The sequence below is a fragment of the Bombus vancouverensis genome, chromosome 16 (assembly GCF_051014615.1).
Source record: "Bombus vancouverensis nearcticus chromosome 16, iyBomVanc1_principal, whole genome shotgun sequence".
In the NCBI taxonomy this organism is placed as follows: Eukaryota; Metazoa; Arthropoda; class Insecta; order Hymenoptera; family Apidae; genus Bombus; species Bombus vancouverensis.
Window position 1 is genome coordinate 8,516,322 of NC_134926.1, and position 21,908 is coordinate 8,538,229.

The window sequence follows — 21,908 nt, forward strand, 5'->3', positions numbered from 1 at the left end:
AGGATACGAGACAGGCTACACTAAATAATATATATACATACATACACGGTACATACGGACTCTTAACATGGTGTCAATGTTTGCATTATTCCTAGACTAGATAATATTTATATTTCAATGTTTTCAATTTTGTGTGTATACTTTTCTTTGAAAAAAATCAAGAAAAAATGGATTCCTTTTTGGATTACTATTTATTTTATGAAGATCTTGTTGGTAAATTTTATTTACTTTCTTCTGGCAGAATTTTAGATGTTAAAATTTTATTTCGATCATTTCTCATGCTTTATTTTTTCGTTATATTTATTGAAAGAGAATTAATTGGAGCATTTTTCAAAATTAGCATTTTGTCTAAGCGATCGATCAACTATAGAGTTATTAATTAATCAACATGCTACTGCTTTTGTCACGTCACGTGATATTTAACAACTAGCGGTCGTTAAACGATGCTTATCAGCCGCTTTATAATTACAATCATTATCACGGCTGCTAAGTGGTCCGAACCATTCATAATCGATGACGAACGATGTGTTAATTGATATTAATCGATTCCCGATAGACTTCCTACAGTTGTTCACCATCGAATCCTCCTATTCCTAAAAATCGACATCTACAGAGAATTTTGAGGTTAATAAAAGAAGGAAAGTAAAAATACTATTAAAATTTGGTAATTTTTCAAAGCATGGTTTTCGACTTTTCATTTCTTGGTAAAGAATACAATCCCTCTGATTTTTTTCTATATAAAATGTATATTTTAAAAATTCTCAAATTACAGTCAAATTGTAAAAATATAAAGTTAACCTCTCGAAAAGAATATCGCCTTATGCTTTAATTCTAACCTCACAAAGAGTATACTTTGAAAATTCTCAACGTCATAAAGTGAAGAAAACGGGAAAAGAAAAAAACATTAAAAACTGGTGCTAAAATCTGAGGAATTTCAATTAACAAATAATTTTTTTTTACTTCCATTCAGAATATTGGAAAAGAATATATTGGTACAAAATATACAACAACGTTTAACTTACGTACGTGACTCGATAAAAGGTCGAAATGGAAGAAAATGATGACAAATGAATAGCTGATCGAGGGTAAAATATAAAATTGTAAATAGTGATACAGATTTGTTACAATAGGATATACGCAAACCTTACTAGCAGGTCGGAGACATTGAAAAGTTTATGTGCTTTTTTACTGGGATCCGTGAAAATAAACAAGCCGGCCACGTGTAGGTTATATAAGCATACTTTGCCAATGACACGCGAGTCTACGTTTATGCGAACGTCACGCGGAATACACGTTCGATGGAAATTCATGATCGCCGAGTATAATCAAGAAATTTAACTTCTGACAAGGCAAGCATGGAGCAAAACTGACCTTCCAGATAATTGCGAGCTTCGAAGAAAAAGAAAAACGACACTTGACACGATTTGACTAATCATAAAGCTATTTTCCTTATCTCTCTTCGTCCGTCGCTATGATTTCTGCTATCACTCCTTTAATTTTCCTTTTTTCGTACGATATTGTAGACATACAGCTATTCGGACAGTTAAACATGTAGTTAGTCTAAAATTATTCTAAATAGTAATAGTTGTATTGTATAGTTGTATCCTAGATTTCTATTTCTAATTGTTTAATGTAATATTATACATATAGGAATATAATTATAATAATAACTATACTCTAAATGCTCACTTTTCGAATTTTACATTCTTTACAATTATTTATTTTTATTTAATAGATATAATTTTGATATAACTTGTATGTGTATGTGTACATAAATACAAAATTGCATGCATTCGATTAATTTTTACTTCATTTCGTCTCTCTTAATAAACACCATAACCTCTTTAAAATGTTCAAAATCTTTTTCACACCCTGTATATTATTCCAAATATTTTCACTGATACCGACCTTCGGAAAGTTAAAACCATTATTACAGCTGCCAAGGGTTAATAACCATGATTTATTGGTTGGAATGAAGACAGGTCGAAGGGACCCAGCTGTAAAACTATTGTTATGATGGCGGTCGGTTTCCGGGACTAGAGAAATGTCAATGTGAAAAAGTAAATAGGGAACAGTGCTGCTGTCAGCAGCAGTGCTGCTATGCTTAAGCATAGTAAAGCGAGCGAGACAGTATTTCAGATAGAAATGTGTTTGCATTTAACAATCCAATATTTCTTACGTTTTCTACATTATGAAACACGTTAAAAACCCTAATGAAATAATTTAGGTTATTTGATTACAATTACTTGATTCGCATGATATTTGGTTAGATTTAAAAGGAGAAAGAGTTTGAGGAACATCGATGAATTTGAAAAAAGAATATTAACATTCTTAGACAGATGTTTTGTACAGAATTAAAAAAGAGATTAACAATAGTGATGACAATATGCACTTTGATACAATTGGATAATCTAACCTAAAGTGTGTATCGTCTATGACCCAACGATACAAGTTGAGGGTTAAGTATATTTTTACTGAATTCAGTGGTCCAGTTTAGGTAGTACGAGCAGTGCTCAAAATAGCGTAACCCGAGTAGACAGGGTGTTATTTTGAGCGCGTGATTTTCTACTTTGAGACGTACACTTTCCCCAGTGACGATGAGCTTTCTATTTAACCCTTAACTGCTACTCTAAGCTTTGGGAGTATCTCAAACGTCATAAACATTTCTACAATATAAACATAAAAATTTCTACAACATCCTCAGAGAATCAGTCGGTTGTAAATCAACCTATGAAATCTACAGAAATACTAGGCATAAAATTAAAACCTAATACAGACAAGTCACAAATAATTTTTCAAATATAAAAGCAATACATTTTCAATAAAAGTGAAATAGGACATTAAAATATGATTATGTATTCAGTATAATATTCAGTATAGTCTGAGGATCTCTTAAAAACACGAAACTTTATCTCTGATCTTATCTGCAAGCCACAAATACAACGAAAAAAAAAAATTGCACCGACGACAACAGAATTCGTTTTTGAAAAAAAGAAAGAAAGAAATGTTCGAATGTCAAAGGTAAAGAATTTCCTGTGCGATCTTCAGGATTTCTAGGATGAGTAACCATAAACAGTCGCGAGAAATTGACGATCGTTTAACCAGAATCGAAGTCGACACGTCGTCGGCCATAGTCGAGCTGCTGGAACCCACGTATTTTCTGACGTATACTACACATGTACGTGTGAATAGTATCTGTGTACGAGTGTGTATGAGTCTCATGGCTACAATACAACGAAAGCTCACTATACCATACCAACATAGAACTATATAAAACGAACTAACCGTGCGAAATATTCGAGAAAACATATATAGTCACTATTTTAATATCGATGGTCAAATGCAATATCTAAGCTATAGATGTTTATGCGTTTATGAGAGATTTAGAAATACAGAAATGTACAGAATGCACGCAAAGCTGAAATATGTGAAATATTCAAAGCGCTCGGTGGAATATTTGGAGGGTGAAACGAATTTTTATTTAACTTTCGATCTTTTATTTGTTGTAATACTTTGAAATAGGAAATGTATACTGTTATGCAGTTCTAACACTATAAAATGGCTGAAAATTATCCACATTCGAAGTGAACCGTACAAAACACAATATTCACTACTTTAACATCGTTAAGCAAATTTGCTTTTGAGGTTAACTTAAACTATTATACGGTTTGTAGGCCAAAGAATCGAATTTAAAATTTACAGGAACATTAATGATTTACACACATTTGAATATTTATCCGATTGAATTACGACCCAAAATTCTCGCCATTGAAATTATTATTATTATCATATAATATATATTATGGTATGGAATATTTGTGGAAATTGTTTTGTTTCAACAAGCTTGGACAAATTAACAAGTATATCGAGACGCTTCTAACATTACGCGTAGGATACGGTGTTTAAAAATAAACAGAGTGGATATTTTGCTTAATCGTCAATCAGGGCAAAATGTTATCTTTCAAAGCGTTGTCACGACGCCATATTATCAGACTATACCTAGATACAGTAATTCGTATCACTGCATACAGTTTATACACCCTGAATAAATCTAATATTTCGAATAAATGAAATATTCGAAAAATTATTTAAAATATCAAAAAAAAAAATAAGAATTTCGAAATTTCGATATTTCTAGTGTTTGCGAATTATTTCTAATAATAGGCGAAGTTTCAGCAAGGCCCATTAGCTGGTAAATCCTGAATAAATGAAGTTCATTTTTAGTCTTTTCTCTGTTACTATTTTTCTTCTAAAGAATTTCTTACGTGTAGCTTCTTTTTACTTAGTTCCAAGTACCGTGAATAGTTCATTTGCATCCTCTTTGGCCGAACAACTGCTCCAGGAATTTTTTCCAGCTTGAATATTCCTCGTTTGCAGATGGTTATACGTAGACTTCGTGATCGATCATTTCAAACTTCATTTTCGAATTTGTTTATTTTTCATGAAATTTATTTTCTTGAGAAAAAAATCGTTAAAAATACATTCTATGAAAATTAAATTTCTTTCGCTTACGTAATACCAATTTTTAAAAAAATACAACGTAAGTTGAATTATTTCCTATAGTTAAAAAAAAAAAAAAATTGAAAGGGAGTTCCAGGAAAATAAAATTCGTTTTTCAATCTCCAGAATTCTACTATTCAGGAAACAACTTTATTAAGAAAAATTCGACAGAACTGGAACGTTCCTTTCAACCCTTAAAGTCTTAAACCCTTAAGTCACAAAAAAGAAATTTCCAACGGAAGAAATTATTAGTTCAAAATTTACAACTGTTGTTAGCAACGGAAGAGAAATTTACGGTCGAAACTCAACTCATAATCGTAGCACAAGTACAATGATTTACCATGCTCCACTTCGGCTGCCCAGTCCTTATCAAGTTCAATACTTCGCGATAAGATTAAGAAACTAGAACTTCAGCGTCGACTGTGTATCACCGTGATTCTTCGATTAAAACAGCAAATCCGGAGAAATAAATCACTCTTTACAGCCAATTTCCTCTCAAATTAGTTAACGCTAACATAAAAATGTAATTGTAAAAATTTATCTTTTATTATTCGTAATTCTTTTGCTCTGTCGCTTGAAGATGACTTCCGGTTGCTACTTGCAACCATTACTTGATCTAATCATCGTCTACAATAAAAAGTATAAAAATTTACTTTCCGATTAAAATACATTCAAATAAAGGACAAATGATAATATTTTGCGAATTATCATAGAAAATATTAAGTATATCCGGATTAGAAAATTTAGTGAGTGTATCTGGAGTGAGATTTTGCAACCGAACATCATGAGTCCCCGTGGTTCTGTAAGAGAAAAGTTCTCACGGAAGATATTTCGTATTGTTCGCGGTGAGGAACCACTTCTCTCGCCCTTGCTCTGCTCTTCTATCCTCTCATTTACTTCGACCATCTCTCTTCGACCATTACACTTCATCCTTGTCGAACACGAATTTCGTGGAACTTCTCTCTTTTCAGTCTCACCCTCGACTCTTTTCTCTCCTTTTCTTCAACTATTCCCTATTCGCTCGCGGCGTCACGAAATCCAACCGTATTCGAGCGACGAAGACGGAAATAGACGCAGGAACGACGGGAAGAGAGAGTACAAAAGCGGAGAAGCCTGCCTTTTGTCCGGGGCGAGGCGTGCGCGCGCGCGCGAGCTGCAAAAGCGCTCAAGCGTCCTTCTGTTTCGAGAGTATTTTGTGAATACTGTCGAAAATCCATTGCCAGCTTTTAAGCTTTGCACATATTATACATAGTGTATAATAATTTCAGAAAAACATATCGAGAGAGTCTTTAGTATTTTTTGTCAATTGATACGTTGCCAGAAATGGCGAAATAGTATTGGGTTGTACCGTGTTTTTGAATTTATCGCGTAAGGAGAATATACGTTACAACTTAATAAATATATTTTCATAGTACATTCTAGCATAGTAATACCGTGAATACAGTGGCACATATAGTACCATACTGCAATACTGATAAGTCACTTTACTTTACGGTCCATTACTTTAACTTTTATTCTATATTTTTCATAAAATAATAAAATCCATTTATTACATTTAAATATCCTAGAACTGCGTATAACACACATTTAAAAACCTAAACTATCATGGCTATCTACAACGCTACAATGTCAATCGAGGGTTAAAGTTTGTTTTTGGTCGTCAAAAGTTTCTGATAATTCCCTATACTTTCTGACAATATTTCATCAATATACGTGATTTAAGGATCTTCATTCTTTAGTTCACTCGTGGATTTAGAGAAATTTTTATCAAGGGGATGATATAATATTTTCAAATCAATTCAATAAATCCCGTATAAAAATAACGATCTTTCGTTAAAGGAATATTTTCCTTTAAAAGAATATGAATAACTTTGTTACATAACAATATTTTACATACTACTCAGTAAACGTTATCGTCGGTAGAGTTTGTGTTTCTTTCGGAAGAAATACATATAGTCTTCATATTTATTAATATCTCGTTCATTACATATTAGACCCCTAGCCATTACTGTACCTAATAATAATAGGTTATGAAAGTGGTTACATGACGCAAATAAATCAATCTCATTGCATACCTCGCACAAGATACACACAAATAAATATAGAATAGCCTTTGTTATTGCCTTTCTCTCTCGCCGGTTCATAAAACTATCGCGCAGGTTATTAACGTATTACATACTACGTTCCGAACGAAATTATATATACGTTTCGCGTTATTACAGTCGCTAGGATCTTCAGATTGTAATTACCGTCTCTCTCTCTTTCGTCTCGAATCTCGTTTTGCTTTGATCTCGCTTTATCGTGTCTCGAATTTAAAATTTGAAGTAGGGGAAGTTGCGCCCGAGGTGTGTAGGTTGGGTCCCGTGCCGCGCAACATTAATGGCGGCACTATGCGCGCCAAAGCGGCCAAGAAACAGTGGCATTTTATGAAAATCGTCAAGAGTCCCTTTGAGGTATTTGTACCGCGCACTTCTCGACCAGAGAACCATCGTTCGCGTATATATATACGGTTTCTGTATCGAGCAGCGACCGACGTCCGTGTGTTATCGATCGTACCTCGTCATTCTTCCCTCGAACGCTCTTCAAGCGTCGATTAACGAAACTCTGCGGGACTTTGAAAGATCGATACGGTTCTTTCTTCCAGGTTTCATTCTGCACATTCGGGATTTTATCATTCTGTCGCGTTTTGTGTATAACGTTTCTCCATTTATTGGAAGTCGTAACATCATTATGAGAGAGCGAGCGAGAGAGAGAGAGAGAGAGAGACAGAGAGAGGCTAATGCGCCTTATGGTAAATGCCGCCTTATATTTGTAGGAATTTTTTGAAAAATAGATAGATGTCGTATAGTATCACTATATTACATTATATTACCATATCATCACTGAAATTTGGTATTATACTACAGTATTGTATCATGGTATACAATTGAGTTTAAATGTAATATACGAATCATTTATGATCCAATGAAACTATTGAGGATTAATTAACATAAATTCAATCTATTTCACATCGTAATTTTGGTCTTCGTTAAGCCGAATTTACACTGTTTCATTTCCCATCCGCGTATGTGACAAGGATGCTAACAGCGTTCGTCCACCGTGTGCTTCCTTCCGTGTGACAGTGTAAATTCGACTTTATTGCAATAAATGATCGACAAGAATCACTTTCTATATCATGTAGTGATACGTACGTCAATCGCCTGCGAGATGTTACAAGATACTGTTTCCTTTGATCAATTAGCGTTTAGTACACAGAGGCGGCGGTGTCCTGATCGGCGTAAAAGCGCTTATAAACAATGATGTCCAAACATGTCAGCCGGTAATGGCACGTAGCAGTCTTTCGAGAGCGGCAGGATGTGTCGCGTGTGTGCAAAGCTGCGCGATCGCAACACCAAACGATGCGGCCCTAGTACCGATGTAGTAAACGTGATTTAGCGACGTCTACCGCGATTTATTTACGAATCGACAGTCCGGAACACGCTTGAGGTAGTACGCGGTCAGACGTGTCCGAATATATATTCCTAAACGTAAAAATTGTTCCATCATAAAATATTTCCACGAAAAATATTTTACTTCCCAATTTTTACATCCCGTACCTTTTTATTTAAATTGCGGATAAATCGTTCGATATAGATGAAACTTTATAATACTATTTTAACTTGCTCAAAAACTAAAATATTAAAAAGCTTATTATACAAAACAAATTTCAGAAAGTTCGACTAAATATGAACTATAGTATACTAACTTTTATCAAATTGCGTAATACGGTTTTACTTTATTGGAGATTTGAGGTTAGGTTCGATAGGAAACACGGTTGTACCAAGCTTAAACTATTAAGAACTAATTTTCTATTAACCAATCTGCAATTTATTTTCTATAAATTTACATTATTCAATTCTGTCCTTTTTTTTTAAAGATTAAGGTTATGTAAGTCAATTCCAGGAATTTGCTTAACGCTTTCTTCATGAATATTTTTTCTTCTGTCGAAGATACCACAATTTCACGAAGTTTGACGAAGTTTGAAGAACCTTTTTTCTTCCTTCCGAAGAAAATGAACGAAGAAACGAATGGAAAGTTCCTCCCGGCCTCGTCCAAGAATTATGATAAACTACGTTTTCTGATTAAACTATGGAAATTAATTATGGATTGCCCTTCCGCGACAATGTTATGCCGTTTCACTTAACCAGGATAGATTTGGCTTCGATAGAGGCAGGCCAGACGATTAAAGAACGGGTGAGGTGTATTTTCGTCAACCTCGCCTAGGTATCGGTACCGCAAAATCGCGTTGCGCCATTTCAGTGGTACCAAACTTACTCAACCAGTGATACCAACACAAAATTCACCTCACTAACGACCCATCGATATAATATAAGAATCATGCAAAAGCAACAGTATTAGAAAGCTTAACACCTTTCACATTTTATCAACACCTTCGATATATGTATGCAAAACCTATTAACCCTGTCACACTGTATTTAAAGCGAAATGAAAAATTTACGCAATACTAGTCCAAACCCTTAACCAAAAGTGTATTAACAAATTTTCAAACTCCTTTTCCTCGAACGAAAAAATTGTATTCTATTATTACAAGATAGGATTCAAGCATGATTATTTTATAATATTTGATTTTCAAATATTTGGATAAATATAATGCGTAGCACAATATGGATACTGTTTCCCTTATTAGTAATTTAGTCGACAGCGTGCAGCTGTTCCCAGCGATTTTCTCTGCCCTTATGTAGGCGGTTGTGAAAGTGTTAACATTTCCTTCGTATTTCTGGGCCGACAGCGTGTTAACACATTGGTTACCGTTTCACGCGATACTTGACTACGTACCCGTCGTATCGATTGCTGTCTGTACCATGTTCGCAGGCACAATTGCGCGAGAACCACCATCGACGGGCTATTAATACGTTGCCGAAAGAAAATCTGTTTATTTCGTCCAACGACCAAACCGTAATTTCTCCAGTGCAATTTGCTGTGCATTTTGCAAAACGCAGCACTACGGGCTAATGTTAATTTTCCGAGTGAAAATCCACACGAGCCGCTTCAAACGAGATATTAACGTGATAAGACTTACATAGAATGTAATTTATTGCGAATTTAAAAAAAAAAACGCAGTGCTACGTGGCAACGACCAGTTTCCAAAATATTTGCATAGAGAAAGTTCTCGAAATCTATTCCTAATACCGAAATATCAAACATAGAACACTGCATAGTATAACCTATATCTAAAGCGTAATTTAATACGAACTTTAAAACACGTAGAACTACGTGATCACGTTCATTTCCTAAGATCCACAGAAAAAGTTCGAGATATATCTCCAGCAATGCACGTACACGGTATAATTTCTTGCGAATGTGAAAAAACGCGATACTGTGTGGGAACAAAAAAAAAAAAGGAAAAAAATTATCACAGTCCTTAAAGGAAATACTTTAAGACCTGCTTTAGAAAAACATCAATGCATAATTTATTAGAAAAACATAGTGCTACATACTAAATATTCTACGTGATACGGTCTTCGTTTTTTGCCATGTTTTTGTCGTCGTTTTTTTGTCATTTCTTCGCGAGAGAGACGATTACATCGATAAAAATTCTCGAAACAGCAAGTGGAATTTTCGCGATGCCTGCATCGGACGCGTTTCGCGTCGACATTATCTGCTGCGCTGAACGCGTTAAGAGCCGAGTGAAACGGCCGCAGACAGCGCCTTAAGCTTTTTTCACGCGGATACCAAGAGGCTGACCCACTTGCGCGGCAGCCTATACGCCGTGCAAATTGCCCGTAGAATTTCGTCGCCAAGTTTCGGTGCAAAATGCCGTGAGCTGTTGCGCGAAACTTTAACACCACCGCAAGACCTTCGACGATACGTGTTACGATAAATCGCAAGACCTTCCACGTGTTACGATAAATCCACGAAGAATCGATACCGATATTATGCAACCACTATGAAACTGTTTCAACATTGAAATATTTATTAACATTAGGCACATTCGTTCAAGTCTTCGTAAAAGATCGCATCGCGTGTTATTATTTTCATATAAAAATATATTTATGACCAAGCAGCGTTTTTTTCTTTTCTCTCTACAGTTTTATCGTACCTTTCACGAAAGAATTCGAATACATGTGTTTTTACGCCTCTTAAATAATTTTTTTTCAATATTTCTTTAGACGTAGAAATTAGCATGGACTTTGTTACATGCATACACAATCCGATGTGTATGTTTATTTCGTTCAATGACAAAACTGTAATATATTCAGATGTAAGTTCGAATAAATTTTAATAGGAATTTATTAATGTTTATTTTCGTACCACCGAAGTTCCACGAATTCTTTTTATGGACGTATCTCTGTTAATTTTACTCCAGCGACTGACTTTTTCCCCCTTCCCCCTTTCTGCAATGGCGGCGCGCAGATTGATACGTTCTGCGAAGTCTGAAACGACGCGCGGCTCGTTTTAATTCGAATAGACGATGACGGTGGAATCGATCCTGTCTGATGAAAGAGTCAGCCGATTTGAAAGCTCTAATGGAATTCCTGTTTCCACGAAAACGCAGGCGTAGAGGAGGGAAGAGGTGGAGGGGGGGGGGTTGAGTTGCGAATATAATGCTGTTGCCGGGAAACAGAGTTTTCCCCGCTGAAATCCTGTTTTTAACCGAACAACGAAACTGGTTTTCACCGACGGACATCAAATGGTATTCTCTCCATCGATTCTCTGACTTAGGATTACCCATTAACGCGTTCTAGCGATTAGTATGCAACATTTCCTTGTAGATCCTAATCTTAAGATTTTCTAATCCTCTCGTCAAACTCAACTTCTTTTTAGGAAACCTACATTTTGTACTAAATTCCAATTCCAGAATTCTCTACACGCCCTTAGTTCCAATGTATTAAAATAAGTCTACGTTTCATATTAAATTTTAATTCTAGTATGCCCTGAAAATTCCAGATAGACCTAACCTTAAAAAAATCTCATCAAAATGAAATCAAAAAGGTTCGTATTTCATACTGTATTAAATTCCAGTCCCAAATTTCCCTCAAGTTTTTCTAAAAATCCCTCTAGTTCCAGCTTATTGGAAAAAGTGTACATTTTATATTAAATTCTAATCCTAGAGTTTCCAAAAAATCCCTTAGATCTACCGTATTAAAGAAAAGTCTTATATATTTAAAGTTTTATATCAAATTATAATACCAGCGTACTCTAAAATTACCTACAGCCAATATCTTAAAAAAATCTCTATAAAATATAATCTCCCGGTGATAAGCTAAATCGCAGCACAAATTATTCTGTAGTATTTTTTAACAAATGTGTGCATATACTTAGACTGACTTAACTATCAGAAAAACCATGGAAGATAATCAATATTGAATAAGCATAATAATCGCGAATTCATAAGAATATAGAACTATTCAGCCATCTAGTAATTGAAATAAAACAAAGTCTTGCTTGATCTGTGCTCATCTGGCACGCATTCCACGCTTCGTATATCGTTAAAATTGGCATAATCTCGCGTGATTAATCAATACGATACTGTACGTTGCATTAATCGAGCAAAGACCAATTACTACTGGCGCTCGGTCGCGTGGGTTCGTCGAATAAATTATGACTATTTTAGATGGCGTATTATCGCTGAAATATTCACGCAGCGGCTCGAAAATCTCACGCGTAACGAGGGAAGATAGCCGCGAAGTATGCGACGAATCGATGAGACCGATCGCGGAGAAATCTATGCGCAATCGCGCCGCCATCTGCCCCTATCTATCCGTACTAAAATCTTTCTTTTGTTTCTCCGAGATCCATCTACTGTGGTGTTAATTACTTTGAACGCTTATGTTGAGGCGTGCCTGAATTCCAATCGAAGGATTACGAGCCGGCGACTCGTTAATTAATAAGAATCATCGAGAAATCGATGATCGACACGGTTCCACGGCAACTCACGGTTTCGACGTTCTAATTCCTGCGACGATAACCGATTGACAAAGGAGAAATCGATTGGACTAATTGGTTTATATAACGAAACTACGGCTTTATGTTAGGAAAAAGGAAGAAATTGACGGTTTTAGGTTAGTGTGAGAATGTAGAGAAAATTCGAGAAATTATTCGATGAATCGCCTCGATGAGCTGATATGTCTCGACAATTTCATTTTGCAGTGGTTATTAAATAACATCATCTACTGTCGAATAGAAGGAAACTCGCTATAAAAGTAATCGGCTGTATTGGTAATTTATGAATTTTAAGTATTTACGTAATGAGAGACGAAAGCAATTTTTTGCGAGATTTCAGGAATTCTTAATCGTATCTCGGAGAACGACAAATCTCTTTCTGACGATATATTAACTATTTTTTTGTTTAAATATTTATTATTCCATCTCGTTTTTCTTCTCTGAATATACAATTATTTTCTTAAACTCCATCCTTTATAAACTCGATCTTGGCTTGATTTACAATTACAAGTGGCAAATAATTATCATCCAGACAAGATAATTTTATCTTCCTCATGTTATTTCTAAATTTGCATCGTCTTTAGGTTGATACATAGTTACACCTAGCAAACATCGATCGCCAAAATAAAATAATTTCCCAATGGAATTTCCCGAACTTTCCACCGCTGATTCACAACTCCCAATTTTCCATCATTTTTTATTAAAAAAAAGAGAAAAAAACTTGTTTAAAAAATCATTAATCCATCATTACATGGGATCAACAAAATGGGAAATGCAGATGGTCGCTAATTAAACATTGATGCGGTGGAATGTCAATAATAAATATCAAAGCGAAATTAATTATGAAAATGAATAATTCATGCATCTTTCTCATTCATGACGCTGGAATTTTGTGTTCGATCAAATTTTCATGATGGCTGCGGTAGTGCGGGGGTGCTAGTGTAAGAAGTTAATGGCCGCCACCGAAATAAATGATCGTTGATTTCGCTTGGAAAAAAAGTTCCGGGTGCAAACTAGTCCTATTTCCTCAAGGCAAGCAATGAGCTTGCAATTTCCATTCGAATCGAATAAACAAGATTCGCGTAGTCGAATTTCTTCTGTCACCACCCATCTCACGCCATTTTTACTATGATGGCCGCCAATCTTTGTAAACACGATACCTCTGATCTATTGAGTCACGCGTTGCCAGCCTTTTCTTCATTTCATTGTGATTTTTAACTAAGTCGTCTAGCCCTTAGCTGAGTTGTGTAACCGTTATTGATTTCTATTATTGTAATTAATATCGAACCTATAACATTTGTCTTAAAAACAAACTGTATAACCTCAGCAAGACTTTAATAATTATCACAAGTATTTTGAGGACTTTTTGAAGACATAAAATAGCATAAAAAAGAAATAGAAAATTAACTACAGAAAACCGGCTAATAGAAAACTTGCAAATGTATGGCAATTAAAAACTTACATCTCTGTAATTCTAGAAATCCCTAAAAATTCCTGTAGACGTATTGCGAAATGTTTATATTTCAAATTACTTTCTAATCTTAGAGATCCCTCAGGAAATTCATCTAAATCCAATTTCTTTCAAGAGGTGTATATTCCACATCAGATTCAAGTTTTCTAAAAAGCAAAACCCACCGTTTATATTAAATTCTAATTTTGCTATTCCCTAAAAATTCCCCTAGATCAAGTTTCCTATATTTGTCTCTAGAATGGTTGGTGTATTTGTTTTTCTACGGAGCATAGCGTGAACAAGATTCTTGATAACAGCAGATTATACGATTACTGGGTAAGACGACTCGGAAGCGTCTCAATGTTCGCGATCCATGTACGCCTCCTCGACAAATCGATTTCGACAAAAACTAGGCGGTCCTGCAGGCCGAGTGGCGCTCAACCTACTTTTTCCACGCGCGCCAAACCCACCTCGAAAATGACGACGAATCCGCCTTTCGTTTAGCCACCACTTACATTGTCAATCTTTGATTCTACATATTTTTCATTGTACCAATTGCTATTTGTAATGATATGCCGTGAAATATAAAGAAAATATAAACAATCGATATACATATACAGGGTGGTTGGTAACTGGTGGTACAAGCGGAAAGGGGGTGATTCTACGCGAAAAAAGAAGTCGAAAATATAGAAAACAATTTTTGTTTTTAATTTTTTAAATTTTTCCATCGAGACAACGATCTACAGTGAGATCCGTTATAACGAGACGCGATAAAGTGCACGCGTACCGAGCGAAAATTCAAAGTCGATTTTCTCGAAAACAAAGCCTCGAACGAAAAATTTTTATTCTATATTTTCGACTTCTTTTTTCGCGTAGAATCACCCCCATTACGCTTGTACCACCAGTTACCAACCACCCTGTATATATATAATAAAGCACTTTGAGTAGCCAAATCGGGCAACTGCATTGAAAATAATTTGATTTTTGAGGAATTTGTAAATAAGCTTTAGAAATTACGAAGCATCTAGATTGTCCTATGTGACGACAATGACGAAACGATCTATTGCAATGTGTTCTACGAGAAAATTGTAAATATTAAATTAATTATTAAAAGTAAGGTCTATCAACTTGCAACTTGTCAATTTACTAATATTTTTAATTAATTTGATGAAGTACTGCGTTCGAGGGTCTGATGGTGAAAGGAAGAATAAAATGTGTGTCGAAAAAAAAAAAAAAATAAAAAAAAAGAGAAAAAAGTCGCAGAAGGAACGAACGATAATGAAGGGGACGAAAGGTAGAAAGGAATAAATGAAAAAAAAGCAAATAGAAATATATTTCACTTAATTAGGAGGCTTTTTGCTAATCCTAAACACGATGCTATTGTTTAGTGAGAGGATCGTGATCGATGAATCCGAACCATCCGTAATTCCTTACCGATCATGGTGAACAATATGCGATCAGGTAACGTGTAATTACGTGATACGATTATGGACTTCGATCAGAGAACTTTGCTGCTCTTCCGACTTTTCCTCTGCTACAAAAGCGGATTTATGTTGTATAGAAAGGGGTTTAGAACGGGAACTTTCATTCGACATTGAAGGAAATTTTATGTGAAATGAACTGTACTTATAGGTACAGAGGGATATTTCATTGAATTTAATATAATTGATATAAATATAAATTTAAGTAAAATTGGGAGAAATGGAAAACTAGAAATCACTATGAAATTCTGCATTCAAGAAACTAGAAATATTCCAGGATTTGAAAATAATTCTTAAATATTGAGAAAGGAATTAAAATATGCAAAAAAATCTACAAGATTATATATAAATCCTATGATTACGAATAATTCTATCAAGACATCTATAAATAATTCTAATGAAAGTATTATTTTAAATAATTAATAATTAGAACTAGGAGGCAAAAGTAATTAACGAGGGGAAAATCATCAATTTTATTTGAAACCTTATCTGATAAACCGATTCGCCAAAGAAATTACTATACACCTGCACATCCATCACTTTTAGAAACTAAAATGTAGATGCATTTTCCTCGAGTTTGATCGATTTACTTTTTGAGCTTATGCATAATTTTTATCCCGCAACGATGTTCCGCGATAGATAATAAAAGTTGAAATTGAGTTGCGAGTTATCGTCAGAATAATTCATTTCGTTATTTTTAAAACATAGGTAAATAAAGTATCCTTTCGTCTAGTAATAAAAACAAATGTTATTCAGAGTTATTCGACTAGATTACTAGAAAAAAGTTACTAGATTTAATACCTCTAAAAACACGAGAACTTTCAAAAAGAAAATATCATCTTCATAACGGAAAAGAAGATCCTAAGAATTAATTAAAAACACTATCTCGTGTTGCTTAAATGATAATGAACGAAGAAAGGTTGGAATTAAAATAAACATCAGGCGTTTAGGACTGCGACATCCGGATTAGTGAGAAAAGACATAGAAGAATATACACCGTTGATCCTCTGGTTACATTATTCACGTGTAATTCCCCTAGATTACGTTTGCAGCTCGTTCGACGGGATAAAACCCGGCTGTTTAACATTTTTCATGTTACATACCGTTAAAAATGATGCGATTAAAAGTTTATGAATTAACAGGCAGCGCGTGGCGTACCTTTTTTCTGTTTGCCAATTATTAATTCAAACATTTATCTTTTAAACTACGCTTCGTTTGCGGAATTATAATTATCCTCTTTCCAAATCCCATTTAACGCGCTATTATACTTGTTTAAATAATTAACCTCCCCTTCGTTTGGTGACATTTTAAATGTCAACATTTTTTTCTTTTTTACCAATATCGTAAAGTATATTATCCTTATATTTAATATCCTACATAATTACAGGAAAATGTTTCTTTTATAAAATAAGCTAACTTATGGGCTAATTTTATATTTTCATACCACATTTTGTATTTTAATAATTGTTTTTCTTTTGCCAACATTAGAAAGTAGATCAGTTCTATATCAATTAATTATTTAAACGATTTCCCGCCATTGTGCATCTTAGTGCAATCTCTTTCCCTACCAACATTATAAAGTATATAATTTCCTATATCGAATATCAGATAACCTCGTTTATTCATTAATTATAATTACCAATATTATTAGATTATATTAATATTGAATATTTACATATGCATTGCGGAAAAATGTTATTTTTATGACACGAAACAAGCCGGTGATATATTTTTAGATCTTATCGATAATAAGTCCTGTGTCTTAACAACTTTTCTTTTTTTTTTTTCTTTACTAATGACACATACAATTATTATGAATCATATAACAATTATTATACTATTCCATATACATACCGAATAATTATTAGAATAATTGCACCGGTTTCGTAATTTTATATTTCATGAATTTTTCTTTCCCATAGCATAGCGAAGCATGTAACGTATTTTATCGAAATAATTGCCCTGATATAGCGCCATTTTATGTTTCAGCATTTTTTCCCACTTGTACCAACATTGTGAAGTACGACGTCCCTGTCGAATATTTACATAATCGGGAGAAAATTTTCTTCTTATAAAGCGAAGCAGGCTTGCAGGCTAATTTTAGATCTTGATATTCAGGTAAATAAAAATGTAACTGTACCGTGCCTCTAATGGCCGATTTAACTGAGAAGAGGTTTTATTTGCATAGCCCTACGCACACAGCAGCCATTAGCGCAACATATGTTCAACTTTCGTGACTTGCAACGACTCGAGGAAACTGGAATCGCACCGCGTTCAATATTTCGCGTTCTATTTCCACTTTTTCATTATTTTTTTTTTCTTTCCCCCTTTTTCTCTCCTAAGTCTCTACGAAATGAACAAAACGCACTAAATATAGATAGTCCGTTTGCAATCCGTATATTACGAGATAAATAACAGCTAGTTGAAGCATGACAAACGTAAAATCGATTTCTAATATGTAGCCAAGAGGCGAGTGGGTGGGCCAAAAGGGGCGGGAATTTATGAACGACGTCGATTTCGGGCGGAATGTCTCGCCTTTCGAGCATCTTCAACGGCCCCATAAATATTCCACGTCCTATAAATTTAAATAAACCAGGGGAATTTGTATGCGGTAAAAATGGACGGCCTTATGGTGCGAAAATTCAATTTCTGTCGATAAAATGCCCGTGTATATTATTTATGTCAAATATTATGTTTTCGAAGAAATATAAACATTTTTAGGTTGACTGACGAGATTACTCATTTTGGAATTTGTTATCTAGCCTGATAAAGACAAACATGTTTTTCCATGTCTGATTTCAATTAATTTATATTGTTCAATTCTGTATTCGATATGGAAATTGATGACAGAAAATTCCACAGATTTGCTTAACAGTTTTCATTACGTATAACCTATTAAAAGCTAATTTCATGTATATTCGTTCTTCTCAGTCAGTTTATTTTATTGCTTTCTATTCTTTAATGTTGAGGTTATGAAAGGAAATTCTAAGAATTTGTTCCATTATTTCCTCTAGATCATACAAAGTTTCTAAATCCCATAAAGTTTGAAGAAACCGAACTATTTCTAGTACTTTATGATTATCTAAATCTTTATTTAGATAATCCGGTTATTTAGACAGTCCGGTTTGCATACTAAGCTTCCATAAATTATCTATTATTCTGATACTTATTTTATATCTTAACAAAACAGTAAATAAGTGAGTAATAATGAACTATTTAGTTACGTTATTTTACATTCATTAATAATGTTGTATTAACGCGATATTTGCATATTATTTTCTCGTTAAATTGGCAAAGGATGAATGAAAACACGATTACGGAAGGAAACTCGATGTTTCGGAGAAAAACATGGCGGATCGAAAATCTGTTGCTCGGAACGGTACACGTCACGGACGCGACACAGTCACACGGACAACCGTTACTCCCTATTTGCTTAATGAGTTAAGGACGCCAGTGAAAAATGGCGTCTAATCGCTTCTGGATTCTCTCGCGATTCTGTATACCGCGTTATGTAAGTGGCTATCAATTTCATAGATTTCCGAAGCGGTGTGCATCAACGCAAGCCATCAAGTACCGTTTGAAAAATCGCACCACTACGCATACCCACTCGCCAGCCAATACAATTCTCACAGGACCGTATTAACTGTGTTACTCTCAAAGATTGTGAAAATTATTTTTACATACATTCGTTATTTAATATACATAACAAATGCGAAACCGCTTACAAGGAAATAATTAAATATTATTAGTATATATATATACACCATATTGTAAATACAAGTATTAAATAGTAATTTACTATTTGAGTGAATTACACGACCGTAAAACTTGCAATAATGCTCGGTTAATATGCATAATAATTGTGGAACTATTTTCAACTAAGAAATTAAACAGTGTTTATGTATACCGCATAATGTAAGTACAAGTATTAAATAATTTCAATTTACTATTCGAGTCAATTACACAATCGTAAAATATGTATGCAATATTCGTTAATATGTATAATAATTGTTTAATAATAATAAAATGAAATAATTTTAATTTGAAACGTAAAACTTGTATATGTACGTCATATATAAATAGTGTTAAAATACTATGTAATTTACTACTAGGGTCAGTTACACGATATTAACATATGATATAGATAGAATGCTTCGTTTTGACGATGTATCTTACGTATCAAGTTAATGCGAAATATGTTTCAAGGAAATTCTAAGTCTTTCTTCAATGAATACGGATATGCGACACATTTGTTTATTGAACACACATGAATATTTATAAATATTACAGACTTATCGCAAAATGTCTTCCAAGAACTGGAGGGGATAAGGCCGGCCAGTTAACGAGGTAAAATCCCGGTCAGTTAACGTGGCACTGCTGTACATATGCACCGTGCAGCGAGTGACTACTGTTACGGAATTTCCTGACGTTTCAATATTCATTTTCCCCCGATACTCGTGATAACTAATATAACCACAGTTTACCATAATTTGTTGACGATTCGATGATCGTCACCGGAAGAATCGTAATAATTTTATGCATGACTAACTGCGTTTCCAGCACGAAGCAAGAACAGAGAAGCTATTCGGTATTACAATGGTAAGATATCGGAGAATGGCTTCGGAGAGCTCGAATTTCGAAATCGAAACTGGTCCGGCTGATATGTTCGAATTACCAATTTCGAGGCAGGCGGATTGTAAGGTTTTCATTTTCAACGGGCGACCAAAGGAGCGATACATACGGCCTCGCCGTGGAAACGTACACGTATGCACACGCATATACACGTATATGCGTAACATACGAGCGTGACACGTCGAGAAATCTATGGCTTCAAGAGGACGGTCGGAAGACGGGCGGAAATGGGAAATGCCTTGGTCGACCGATCAGGAACCCTTTTCGTCGGACTTTCAACGTTTCCGTCGGCAACAGCCACCATGTTAGCGCTGCCTTGAGCCGCCTTTATTGCGCAGCGAGAGAGACCAACGTCAAAAAAACTGCCCCGCGCTCTCGTTATCTCTCGCGAAAGAGGGAAAAAAAAAAGTACGGCTGAGTACACACGGGGCAACGAGTAATTCGCGACAATCGCGACGAAAAATATTCGCATCTGCAATTGTGTATTATCGGTTCGGAGAGCAACGGCCTCGTTACGTCGCCGAATAAATTTCCTACCAATTTTTCTCTAAAGCAATATCCACCCTATATTTCTTTCTAATATAACACTTAAAGTAGCCTTTGTTTATATGATACATACAAAAAATATGAAATATTTGAAAACGCGGAGACGAGTGGAAAGCCATGTTCAAAATATTTACAACGGACGACTTAGAAGAAGGAATGTTGCAGAGAAATTCTAACGAGCATAGAAAGAAGACAGGTACGAGATACGATGGATAATCGCGATAGGAAATCACGATTTCGACCCATTTCCGGATCGACCTTCGTACCATCTGCGGCACATAAACAAGCACGCAAAGGCTATCCGTAATGGATGCACAGGGCTGTCCAACGGAATTACAATTTCGCGGGTAACGAAAAGAGAAAGTTATAGTATGAATTAGAATATTATACGGAAAATTTGACTTACAGCATCTCCTTGACGGCGGAGCTTGCGAAGTACATCACGGTGGCGGCGGCGGTACAGCAGTCACGGTCACAGTCACGTAAGCCCCGAACAACGGCCACGAACACAAGCGAAGAAACACTCATCACTGTCACTAGGCTGCTTTTTTTTTGACCAGTGGATCTCGAATAAATACATGTACGCACGCGAAAAAGTACGAGAGCGACGCGTGTCCAAGTATTCGATGGTCGAGAAAAGAAAAACGATTTCTTCGACGTTCCCGTTCCGCCTCGTCCTTTAACCCGCGAGAAGTAAGGAACACTAGGGAACACGGCTCGAACACGGATAACTTACGGACACTGAATTCTGGAACACGAAAGTAACTCGCGACACACTGAATCCGTCAGAAAAGCCACCGCCGTGCAGGCAAAGCCTAGAGTTACAGAGAGCACCGCGCTCCTGGCTCGTACCGATTTTAACCTCGCTTCGTAGTGATTCGGTGCAGTCGAGTTTCTTGACTGAGCGGCCGATGCTCGCCGAGCCGTGCCCCGCCAGGCGCCACTGCTGCCACACGACTGCTGTAGCGACGCTCAAAGTTACTAGGTACGCCGCAGAAGCGTTGCGAGCCACTATTCTTTTAAATTCTATTATACAGTAATTTTTTAATATTAATTTGAGGGATAAATTACGCGTGACTTTTTTAAGGATATGGTATTTATGTCGATTAAAATTGTATATCTGTGAGGATATTTTAGTTTGGAAAGTTTTGTTAATTTAATATATTACTGGCAAATCATAAATGTTTTATGAGTGAATGTTGTATGATTTTAATAGTTGTATATTAATAATTCATAATAATAATTTATATTATATGTGATTTTATAAATGTTGCATAATGTTGATAATAAATACATCTCTCTTTTAAATTTATATTTAGAATCAATTCTTAATAAACAGTATATAGGAATTCTAT

General features: G+C 35.1%; 1 protein-coding gene across 2 annotated transcripts in view; it reads right to left on the minus strand.

Annotated features, from left to right (window-relative positions):
* LOC117161105 (uncharacterized) overlaps window positions 1–21,454 on the minus strand; it is an 81,070-nt gene extending 59,616 nt beyond the window's left edge. For both annotated transcript variants that reach the window (XM_033342358.2, XM_033342357.2), the window contains exon 1: window positions 20,960–21,454. The gene's annotated coding sequence lies outside the window, so the exon portion shown is untranslated. The remainder of the gene's footprint in view (window positions 1–20,959) is intronic.
* Window positions 21,455–21,908: the final 454 nt, after the last annotated feature.